General features: G+C 39.8%; 1 protein-coding gene and 2 pseudogenes across 1 annotated transcript in view; all 3 read left to right on the top strand.

Annotated features, from left to right (window-relative positions):
- Positions 1-12,360, top strand: part of LOC135050104 (EF-hand calcium-binding domain-containing protein 14-like) — a 327,290-nt gene that overhangs the window by 32,069 nt on the left and 282,861 nt on the right. The gene's annotated exons all lie outside the window — the stretch shown is intronic.
- Positions 6,380-6,497, top strand: LOC134945957 (5S ribosomal RNA; annotated as a pseudogene).
- On the top strand, positions 6,647-6,764 carry LOC134944178 (5S ribosomal RNA; annotated as a pseudogene).

The following is a 12,360-nucleotide window of genomic DNA, read 5'->3' as shown; positions in this document are numbered from 1 at the left end:
GGCCACACCTCATTTTTGCATGTGCGCCTTCAGCTCGATGTCGGCTCTTTGACGTACCTAACACATTTTTTGGGTCTCTTTGTCTCTGACTGGTTGGCCACCCCTGAATTAAAGGATGGTTAAATGATAATTAACACTATAATGGTTGGTCCCCTGAAGGGAAACCAGATGAGTAATCATATGCTGGTAAGGAGCTCAAGGCTGGCTCACAAGTAGTACAATTAACCTTATAGTAGGAGTGAGAATGATAAATACCAAGTACCAAATACTCAATAATTAATGCCAATAAATAGAAAATGCTACCATAAATACACTTATATGTCAAAAATCAAGGTAAAATACCTAGATCTAGTAAATAAACCTTAAAGGCATAGGCGGGTGTTGGGACAATATTGTACAGGTTTTTTTCTGCAAGTATGGTGTAATTACTGCAGATAGAACATAGTTCTAAAACAGAGGAGGGTGTAGTGGTACACAGAGGTCTAATATCTGTTACCACTGCCCTGGATATGCGGTCAATACTTTACACAATTGGTAATGAATATAAACACAGATTAAACCCTGTTGGTCTAATGAAAATTACCACAGTGCTGATATCAATTACAGCAATAGACGAGTATATGATCGGGTATATAATCGGTGTTTAGGTAGGGGATTAATTCCCATAGTGCCCTATTGGTTGCCGCTGCACACTTGAAACCCTGGTGGTCTAGTGTTAGTTACCACAGCCGCAAGGTAGGCGGCGAACGTTGTCCAAATCTCCTCTGTTCAAAGTCCCGCTACAGTGATGAGCGCGGCCGCCCGCTTCCGGACAGGGTCGTGGCCGCGATGACGTCACTATGGACGTTCTCCTCGACGTACGTTTCACCTGACTAGGCTTGGTCACGAGAGCCTCTCTCTACTGCTTTCCTGTGGCCAGTACTTAAGTGCTGAAATGACCAATGAATTTGTCACTTGGATTTGACAGACTGGTGGTTGAGCCTATCAGATCTCGGGTAGAATGACCAATGGAATCCATATTGGAAAAGGGAAACGGGGAGGGAAAGCAGGGAAGGATGGAAAGGAAATGGAATGGAGAAATGTGAAGGTGATGATTGGAAATGTGGATGAAAATAAGAGGAAAGTATAGGAAAAGAAATAAATGAATGGATAATGGGAATGAAGGAAAGAAAATAATAATAATGATGAGAAAATGAAAATGGAAATGAAGATGAATAAGATGAAAAAATAAATAAATATAAGAATAAATATAAAAACAAAAATTAAAAATAAAAATCAATAAAAATAAAATAAAAATAAAAATAAATATAAATAAAAATAAAAATAAAAATGAATATAAAAATAAAAATCAATATAGATGAAAATAAAAATAAAAATAAAAATGAAATAAAAATAAAAATGAAAATGAAAATAAAAATAAAAATAAATATAAATAATAATAAATATAATTATAAATAGTAATAATAATAATAAAAAACAAAAATAATGAAAATAAAAATAAAAATTAAATCTTAAAAATAAATAAAAATAAAAATAAAAATAAATATAAAATAATAATAAAAATGAATATAAACTGAATATTTGATAAAGGTAATGAATAAAAGTGAATATGATGATGAAATATATTGGTGAAATATAATGAATGATAATGAATAAGTGTGAGTGAAGAGAGAGAAGGGGGATAAGTGAAGGTGTGCAATGATGAAATATGGAAGAGGATGGGACTGTTAGTCAATGAATGGTAAAAAGGGGGAAAGGGTTAAAGTTTGGGTGTGAGGATTAGTGTACGGAAAAAGGGGGGTGAAATATGGGAGGAGTGAAGGATGGAAAGATTGATACTATGAATATGGGTGTGTGGATGGGAGAGTGAGTATTGTATTTGAGTGTTGTGTGAAAAAAGGTATTGTGTGTGAAGGGGAAGTGTATGCAATGATGTGGTAATATAGAAAGGAATCTGGAGAAACATGGAAGAAATGTGGCAGGTGAAGGGAGAGGGTGGGGTTACGGGCTATGGGGAAAGTGAAAAAGAGGGAATGAGCAAGAATTGGTGAACAAAGTATGAATGCATTAAATGTGGTGAATGACTGTGATGAAAGGAAAGGTGGGAGGGTTTGGTAAGAAAAAGAAGAAGAAATAGAAGAAAAAGAGAAAGGGAAAGAACGGGAGTGGATTGTTGGTTAAGAATGTGATGGAGAGTTATGGAAAGGAAGAGGAGGGAGAAAAAGGAAGGAAAGAAAAGAAGAGAAGGGGAAGAAAAAGAAGAAGAGGGGAGGGGGAAAGAAAAGGAAAAGGAGAAGAAGGAGAAAATAGAAAAAGGTGAGGATAGAGAAAAAGAGGGGGGGGGGGGCTGGGGTTGGGGTGGGGGTATGGTGAAGGAAAAGGAAAGAAGGGGGGGATAGGGGATGAACTGGAATGATAGGGCGGGAAAGGAGCGGGATGGGTGGATATTGGAATTATGTGGGTAGAAAAATGCTGTAATTGATGTATTCATTTAAGCCTTTGGGCATTAGAGTGTCCAGCTTGAAGATCCATTCGGATTCCTTTTTCTGGAGTGCCATGCTGTAATCTCCTCCTCTCAATCCCATTTTTACATGTTCCAGACCTGAGAAATGTAAATCTTCTATTCGACTGTCATGAAAGCGTAGAAAATGTCTGGCGACTGTGGTGAGCTTCTTGAATTGGGTTAAGTCTGATTTGGCATTCCTCACCGTGCTGATATGTTCAAGTGCCCTGACTTTGAACATACGAGATGTCATGCCCACGTACCTTAAATTACAGGTACATGAGATGCAATAGATCACATTCTCTGTCCTACAGTTGAAGAAATCTTTCACTGTGATCTGCTGATTGAATCTGTCAGTGATTGACGTAAGGTTAGTAACGTGTGGGCACAATTTGCATTTACCGCAAGGATAGCTACCTTTGAGAGGTCTTGGCTTTGAGGGCTGTGAAAAGTAACTTCTTACCAGTTTATCTTTTAAGTTTGGTGCCCTCCTCCAGCTCATGTTGATATTCTGGCCAATATGGTCCGAGATGTCCTCGTCCATTTTCAGGATGTGCCAATGGGTTTGCAGGATTTTTCTGGCATCTTTCCAATTCTTACAGAAGTCACCGATGAAGCGTAGGGTGTTTTTATCTTCCTTAATTTTTGTAGTAGGGAAGACCAAGGAATCTCGTTCTACTTTCTGCACTTCAATGGACGAGGACATCTCGGACCATATTGGCCAGAATATCAACATGAGCTGGAGGAGGGCACCAAACTTAAAAGATAAACTGGTAAGAAGTTACTTTTCACAGCCCTCAAAGCCAAGACCTCTCAAAGGTAGCTATCCTTGCGGTAAATGCAAATTGTGCCCACACGTTACTAACCTTACGTCAATCACTGACAGATTCAATCAGCAGATCACAGTGCAAGATTTCTTCAACTGTAGGACAGAGAATGTGATCTATTGCATCTCATGTACCTGTAATTTAAGGTACGTGGGCATGACATCTCGTATGTTCAAAGTCAGGGCACTTGAACATATCAGCACGGTGAGGAATGCCAAATCAGACTTAACCCAATTCAAGAAGCTCACCACAGTTGCCAGACATTTTCTATACTTTCATGACAGTCGAATAGAAGATCTACATTTCTCAGGTCTGGAACATGTAAAAATGGGATTGAGAGGAGGAGATTACAGCATGGCACTCCAGAAAAAAGGAATCCGAATGGATCTTCAATCTGGACACTCTAATGGCCAAAGCTTAAATGAACACATCAATTACAGCATTTTTCTACCCACATAATTCCAATATCCACCCATCCCGCTCCTTTCCCGCCCTATCATTCCAGTTCATCCCCTATCCCCCCCTTCTTTCCTTTTCCTTCTCCATACCCCCCCCCAACCCCAACCCCCCCCCCTCTTTTTCTCTATCCTCACCTTTTTCTATTTTATCCTTCTTCTCCTTTTCCTTTTCTTTCCCCCTTCCCTCTTCTTCTTTTTCTTCCCCTTCTCTTTTTTTCTTTCCTTCCTTTTTCTCCCCCCTCTTCCTTTCCATAACTCTCCATCACATTCTTAACCAACAATCCACTCCCGTTCTTCCCCTTACTCAAATACAATACTCACTCACTCTCCCATCCACACACCCATATTCATAGTATCAATCTTTCCATCCTTCACTCCTCCCATATTTCACCCCCCTTTTTCCGTACTCTAATCCTCACACCCAAACTTTAACCCTTTCCCCCTTTTTACCATTCATTGACTAACAGTCCCATCCTCTTCCATATTTAATCGTTGCACACCTTCACTTATCCCCATTCTCTCTCTTCACTCACACTTATTCATTATCATTCATTATATTTCACCAATATATTTCATCATCATATTCACTTTTATTCATTACCTTTATCATTTATTCAGTTTATATTCATTTTTATTATTATTTTATATTTATTTTTATTTTTTTTTATTTTTAAGATTTAATTTTTATTTTTATTTTCATTATTTTAATTTATTATTATTATTATTATTATTATTACTATTTATAATTATATTTATTATTATTTATATTTATTTTTATTTTCATTTTCATTTTCATTTTTATTTTTATATCATTTTTATTTTTATTTTCATCTATATTGATTTTTATTTTTATATTCATTTTTATTTTTATTTTTATATTTATTTTTATTTTTATTTATATTTATTTTTATTTTTATATTTATATTTATTTTTATTTTATTTTTATTTTTATTTATTTTTATTTTTATATTTATTCTTATATTTATTTATTTTTTCATCTTATTCATCTTCATTTCCATTTTCATTTTCTCATCATTATTATTATTTTCTTTCCTTCATTCCCATTATCCATTCATTTATTTATTTTCCTATACTTTCCTCTTATTTTCATCCACATTTCCAATTATCACCTTCACATTTCTCCATTCCATTTCCTTTCCATCCTTCCCTGCTTTCCCTCCCCGTTTCCCTTTTCCAATATGGATTCCATTGGTCATTCTACCCGAGATCTGATAGACTCAACCACCAGTCTGTCAAATCCAAGTGACAAATTCATTGGTCATTTCAGCACTTAAGTACTGGCCACAGGAGAGCAGTAGAGAGAGGCTCTCGTGACCAAGCCTAATCAGGTGAAACGTACGTCGAGGCGAACGTCCATAGTGACGTCATCGCGGCCACGCCCCCTGTCCGGAAGCGGGCGGCCGCGCTCATCACTGTAGCGGGACTTTGAACAGAGGAGATTTGGACAACGTTCGCCGCCTACCTTGCGGCTGTGGTAACTAACACTAGACCACCAGGGTTTCAAGTGTGCAGCCGCAACCAATAGGGCACTATGGGAATTAATCCCCTACCTAAACACCGATTATATACCCGATCATATACTCGTCTATTGCTGTAATTGATATCAGCACTGTGGTAATTTTCATTAGACCACCAGGGTTTAATCTGTGTTTATATTCATTACCAATTGTGTAAAGTATTGACCGCATATCCAGTGGCAGTGGTAACAGATATTAGACCTCTGTGTACCACTACACCCTCCTCTGTTTTAGAACTATGTTCTATCTGCAGTAATTACACCATACTTGCAGAAAAAAACCTGTACAATATTGTCCCAACATCCGCCTATGCCTTTAAGGTTTATTTACTAGATCTAGGTATTTTACCTTGATTTTTGACATATAAGTGTATTTATGGTAGCATTTTCTATTTATTGGCATTAATTATTGAGTATTTGGTACTTGGTATTTATCATTCTCACTCCTACTATAAGGTTAATTGTACTACTTGTGAGCCAGCCTTGAGCTCCTTACCAGCATATGATTACTCATCTGGTTTCCCTTCAGGGGACCAACCATTATAGTGTTAATTATCATTTAACCATCCTTTAATTAGTTCCAAACTCTGTTCTTCAATAGTTGGTATTGATTAATTTAACTCTCATTATTAGGCTTTATATATTATCCATGAGCCAGCCTTGAGTTTTTTGCCAGCACATGATTACTCATCTGGTTTCCCTCCAGGGGGCCAGCAAGTATATTGTTTATTATCATTGAACCATCTATGAGCCTTTTTCTGAGCTTTGATTTTCATTTATTACTTTCTCTTAAATTAAGATTTAAGGTACACACATACACAGTACATATCATCTTCTAGCATTTTTCATGAGAGCTCACTATCTGCAAAACTTCACCCACCACACTACACCTTTATCAAATCCATCTAATGTCATAATAAATCCTAGACACTCAGAATCATCCTGACACACCCTTGTCTGTAAATACCATTTTAAGACCATTTACGGCCTTGGTTGAGTGTTAAGTACAGAAAACAGTGTACTCTCTCATGTCACTCATATTTCCTCTACACTGGCCCACGGCCATACTACCCTGAATACGCCCGATCCTGTCCAATCTCGGAAGCTAAGCAGGCATGGCCTGGTCAGTACTAGGAAGGAGAATCTCCTGAGAATACCAGGTGCAGTGGGCCCTTTTAAAGGAAAAATCTTTTCCAACGCTTTCCATATTCCTGTTTCTGGAAAAACCCTCCCGGACCATTCATGGTTTTGATTTATGTACAGTACAGATAATAGGAGTGGTTTTCCCCTCTTATCTCTTTTTCTACACTTCAAACAACAGGCCCACGGCCATACTACCCTGAATGCGCCCGATCTTGTCCGATCTCGAAAGCTAAGCAGGTATGGCCTGGTCAGTATCAGGAAGGGAAACCTCCTGAGAATACCAGGTGCAGTGGGCCCCTGTCTCCTTCTCAAAAGATTCTTTTTGCCAACTCAACCTTGCTACCACATCACGCCTCTATTGAAACCTTTATTCCAAGGCATGTACAGTGACTTTTCTGGATACCCTTATTTCATCAGAGCTTTATGGTATCCATTAAACACATTCTTTCTGATATTTTCACCTTCCTTTATTAACTTGTACCTCATTTGCTAAAAAGGTTAAACAAGTTCGCTATTCCAAATATTAGACACGTGTCTCAAAATTATTTCACACTTATTTCTTTTTATTCAAGAAACAATTAAAGGTTAAGTTTTATGTCATTTCATCACATATTCTACTTCACATTATACCAATTATTACAAACGAGTGCTCCCAAACAAGGGTTTTTTGTCTTTTCTCTCCTTTTTAATTGTGCCAGGGTCTACTGCACATGTGCAGGTCTCCGGAAACATGGTGCTTGCCATATTCCGAAGACTGAAATCCTAAAACGCGTATGCATGCAGCAGGCATTTTGTCGGCAATTTGATTTCTCCCCAGGTACCTATTTGCACCGCACACCTTGCACCCATTATAGAAACGCCAATGCTACCTGAGGCTGTGCCAGCGGCTTATATATTTGTACCTACAGTATATGCAGAAAAATTCAAAGTAATTGCATTTCAATGGAAACGTACCCAATTAAAATTACATGCACATGCACTGGAGCCACACTGCTCAAATTCAGATCTGGTCCTGCGACAACGCCCCAAAAACTGACATGTTTCTGGTGTTTGGGGCAGCAATGGGAGCGTTCCAAAAAGCAGGGGCATATAAGACCTATTTTCTGGGTACAGCTTCACCAGGGCCGGATTAAGGTCTGTGTGGGCCCCTGGGCAACTAACTTATGGGGACCCCTATTAATTAAATGATCAAAGTGATATACTATATTACTATATATAGTTATATATCTATATAGATCTATGTGTGTAAAAAATATATATACATATATATATAGTGATTATTAGAATATCTATATACGTATGTATATATATATATATATATATATATATATTAGTGATGAGCGGGTTCGGTTCCTCGGAATCCGAACCCCCCCGAACTTCACCCATTTTACACGGGTCCGAGGCATACCCGGATTCTCCCGTATGGCTCGGTTAACCCGAGCGCGCCCGAACGTCATCATCCCGCTGTCGGATTCTCGCGAAATTCGGATTCTATATAAGGAGCTGCGCGTCGCCGCCATTTTTCACTCGTACATTGGAAATGATAGTGAGAGGACATGGCTGGCATCCTCTCACTTTGTTTCAGGGGGCTGCAGTGAAAATATCTTTATTCTGGGGACCAGCAGTATTATAGGAGGAGTACAGTGCAGAGTTTTGCTGACCAGTGACCACCAGTATACGTTGTCTGCCTGAAAAACGCTCCATATCTGTGCTCAGTGTGCTGCATATATCTGTGCTCACACTGCTTTATTGTGGGGACTGGGGACCAGCAGTATTATATAGGAGGAGTACAGTGCAGAGTTTTGCTGACCAGTGACCACCAGTATACGTTGTCTGCCTGAAAAACGCTCCATATCTGTGCTCAGTGTGCTGCATATATCGGTGCTCACACTGCTTTATTGTGGGGACTGGGGACCAGCAGTATTATATAGGAGGAGTACAGTGCAGAGTTTTGCTGACCAGTGACCACCAGTATACGTTGTTTGCCTGAAAAACGCTCCATATCTGTGCTCAGTGTGCTGCATATATCTGTGCTCACACTGCTTTATTGTGGGGACTGGGGACCAGCAGTATTATATAGGAGGAGTACAGTGCAGAGTTTTGCTGACCAGTGACCACCAGTATACGTTGTCTGCCTGAAAAACGCTCCAAATCTGTGCTCAGTGTGCTGCATATATCTGTGCTCACACTGCTTTATTGTGGGGACTGGGGACCAGCAGTATTATAAAGGAGGAGTACAGTGCAGAGTTTTGCTGACCAGTGACCACCAGTATTATACGTTCTCTGCCTGAAAAATGCTCCATATCTGTGCTGCATTGTAGTATATAGTAGGAGTACAGTGCATAATTTTGCTGACCACCAGTATATAATATATAGGAGTACGGTACAGAAGGCCACTGCTCTACCTACCTCTGTGTCGTCAAGTATACTATCCATCCATACCTGTGGTGCATTTCAGTTTTGCACAGTTTGCTGACCACCAGTATATAATATATAGCAGTACGGTACAGTAGGCCACTGCTCTACCTACCTCTGTGTCGTCAAGTATACTATCCATCCATACCTGTGGTGCATTTCAGTTTTGCAGTTTGCTGACCACCAGTATATAATATATAGCAGTACGGTACAGTAGGCCACTGCTCTACCTACCTCTGTGTCGTCAAGTATACTTTCCATCCATACCTGTGGTGCATTTCAGTTTTGCACAGTTTGCTGACCACCAGTATATAATATATAGCAGTACGGTACAGTAGGCCACTGCTCTACCTACCTCTGTGTCGTCAAGTATACTATCCATCCATACCTGTGGTGCATTTCAGTTTTGCACAGTTTGCTGAAAACCAGTATATAATATATAGCAGTACGGTACAGTAGGCCACTGCTCTACCTACCTCTGTGTCGTCAAGTATACTATCCATCCATACCTGTGGTGCATTTCAGTTGTGCGCAGTATATATAGTAGTAGGCCATTGCTATTGATACTGGCATATAATTCCACACATTAAAAAATGGAGAACAAAAACGTGGAGGGTAAAATAGGGAAAGATTAAGATCCACTTCCACCTCGTGCTGAAGCTGCTACCATTAGTCATGGCCGAGACGATGAAATGCCATCAACGTCGTCTGCCAAGGCCGATGCCCAATGTCATAGTAGAGAGCATGTAAAATCCAAAACACTAAAGTTCAGTAAAATGACCCAAAAATCTAAATTAAAAGCGTCTGAGGAGAAGCGTAAACTTGCCAATATGCCATTTACGACACGGAGTGACAAGGAACGACTGAGGCCCTGGCCTATGTTCATGGCTAGTGGTTCAGATTCACATGAGAATGGAAGCACTCATCCTCTCGCTAGAAAACTGCAGTGCCACTCCTAGATGGGCCAGGTGTTTGTGTCGGCCACTTGGGTCGCTTAGCTTAGTCACACAGCTACCTCATTGCACCTCTTTTTTCTTTGCATCATGTGCTGTTTGGGGACTATTTTTTTGAAGTGCCATCCTGTCTGACACTGCAGTGCCACTCCTAGATGGTCCAGGTGTTTGTGTCGGCCACTTGGGTCGCTTAGCTTAGCCATCCAGCGACCTTGGTGCACCTCTTTTTTTCTTTGCATCATGTGCTGTTTGGGTACTATTTTTAAATCTGCCATCCTGTCTGACACTGCAGTGCCACTCCTAGGTTGGGCCAGGTGTTTGTGCCATCCACTTGGGTCGCTTAGCTTAGTCACACAGCGACCTTGGTGCAAATTTTAGGATTAAAAATAATATTGTGAGGTGTGAGGTGTTCAGAATAGACTGAAAATGAGTGGAAATTATGGTTATTGAGGTTAATAATACTATGGGATCAAAATGACCCCCAAATTCTATGATTTAAGCTGTTTTTGAAGGTTTTTGTAAAAAACACCCGAATTCAAGACACACCCGAATCCGACAAAAAAATTTCAGGGAGGTTTTGCCAAAACGCGTCCGAATCCAAAACACGGCCGTGGAACCGAATCCAAAACCAAAACACAAAACCCGAAAAATGTCCGGTGCACATCACTAATATATATATTTAGATATATTTTGTATATAGTGATATATATATACCCATTTATATTATATATATATACACACACACACATATATAATTTATATATATATATATATATATATATATCAAAGCTTATTGCACGGCACTCCCTGAGTCCTCAGCTGGAGTTAAAGCAAGATGAAATGGCCGGAGCCTTCCAGTGGTTACAGCAGGCGCTGTGTCCAATAATAAATCCGGAATAACGGCGGCACTCACGGCGTAAAATGAAGAGGCAGACGCAAGTCTGATATCAAATATCAGACTTGCGTCTGCCTCTTCATTTTACGCCGTGAGTGCCGCCGTTATTCCGGATTTATATATATATATATATATATATATATATATATATATATATATTATACATACACATATATTTACTTACACTGGAGAGATAGGATCACTGTAGGCATTCACACTTCTATGTGCCTCCTGATCCCTTAAGAAGTGTTAGATCAGTGGTTACAAAATTTAAAATAGGAATCGTCATCCCGGTGCATTAAATCATAACATTGGGATTATGAGACTCACAGTATTACTCTCCCGGCCAGTAGTGGTCATCATCTGTTTCGCTTTAATCGGGAAAACATTCATTCTGCCATACTCTAACTTATTTTGGAGGGAGCTATATGTGCCTACTTCATTGTATATTTTGGTACGTATTCTAATAATTTATATCTCCTCCACTATACAATAATGGATTAAGGAAACCTCTATGACACTCTTCTATCTTTAATCTTTAAGATTTTACCCCTGATGAAGTCCAGTTGAAGGACAAAACATGTACGGTTTAAGGTGATTCGGATACCCTGATTGCATTTGGGAGTCCCCACCACTGAGCTCACACCCTAGGGTGTTTGATGGCACTGGTTATTACATCTGCCCTGGTGTAAACTTGGTTCCTTAAAAACACCTTATTTCTAATGTGAAAATTACTGATATTGTATTTTATGCTGGATGTTCAAATAAACATCAAATCTTTTATTAATCAAAGGCCTATGGCCAATTTTGGGTGTCTATATCCTTTGGTGTGAGGGTATCGTTTCAGGAGGATCATTTGGCTGAGCTCAATTCAAACTACACCTCTATACCAGGTTATGGATCAAATCAAGTCCGATAAGAATACATCATTTGGATACTTACCTTCCAAATCGTTTATGAACTTTGTTCTGGATAATTACTTACGACATCTTTAGCGCCCTCTGGTCTCCATTTTGACTACATTTCTACTGTTCCCACTAACAGGGGTTCTACCGTGTGGTGCTGCTCTCTAGAAGCACATGATAAAGGCTTTATATATATATATATATATATATATATATATATACACAACCATATTTAGACATATTACTTTATTTAAAGCATTGGTGACAGTGTGGGATGCCTGCCTGTTAGCTCACTGTCTGTTCTGTTCAGCAGCTCAAAAGGGATTTCCAAGGCCGACGTGGTTGGGTCCAGAGCCGCTGCTAATAGCTCTTCCTGGGTTGCAGCGGCTCTGGACAGACAGTGCCTCACGGGATAATGATGCAAAATCCCGCGAGGCACTGACTTCCAGAGCCGCTGCCGCTGCAACACAGGCAGGAAAGAGCTGGTCGCATCGGCTCTGGACTTCACCACGTCGGCGAGGGAAATCTCTTGTACAGAAGATCCTGCGGCTGCTGTTAGAGGACAGCTGAGCCGCCGCAGAGGAAGAATTGTTTTATGTTAATTGTAGCTGTGCAGCCGTGAGTCTGGGGGAAAGACTGTGGGGACCGCTAATGTGTAGGGGGCCCAGGACAACCGCCCCTGTCGCCCCTCCTATAATCCAGCCATGAGCTTCACTGGCTCCAG

Source organism: Pseudophryne corroboree, chromosome 1 (assembly GCF_028390025.1).
Source record: "Pseudophryne corroboree isolate aPseCor3 chromosome 1, aPseCor3.hap2, whole genome shotgun sequence".
In the NCBI taxonomy this organism is placed as follows: Eukaryota; Metazoa; Chordata; class Amphibia; order Anura; family Myobatrachidae; genus Pseudophryne; species Pseudophryne corroboree.
Note: the sequence above shows the minus strand (reverse complement) of the source record. Positions and strands in the feature narration are given on the sequence as shown.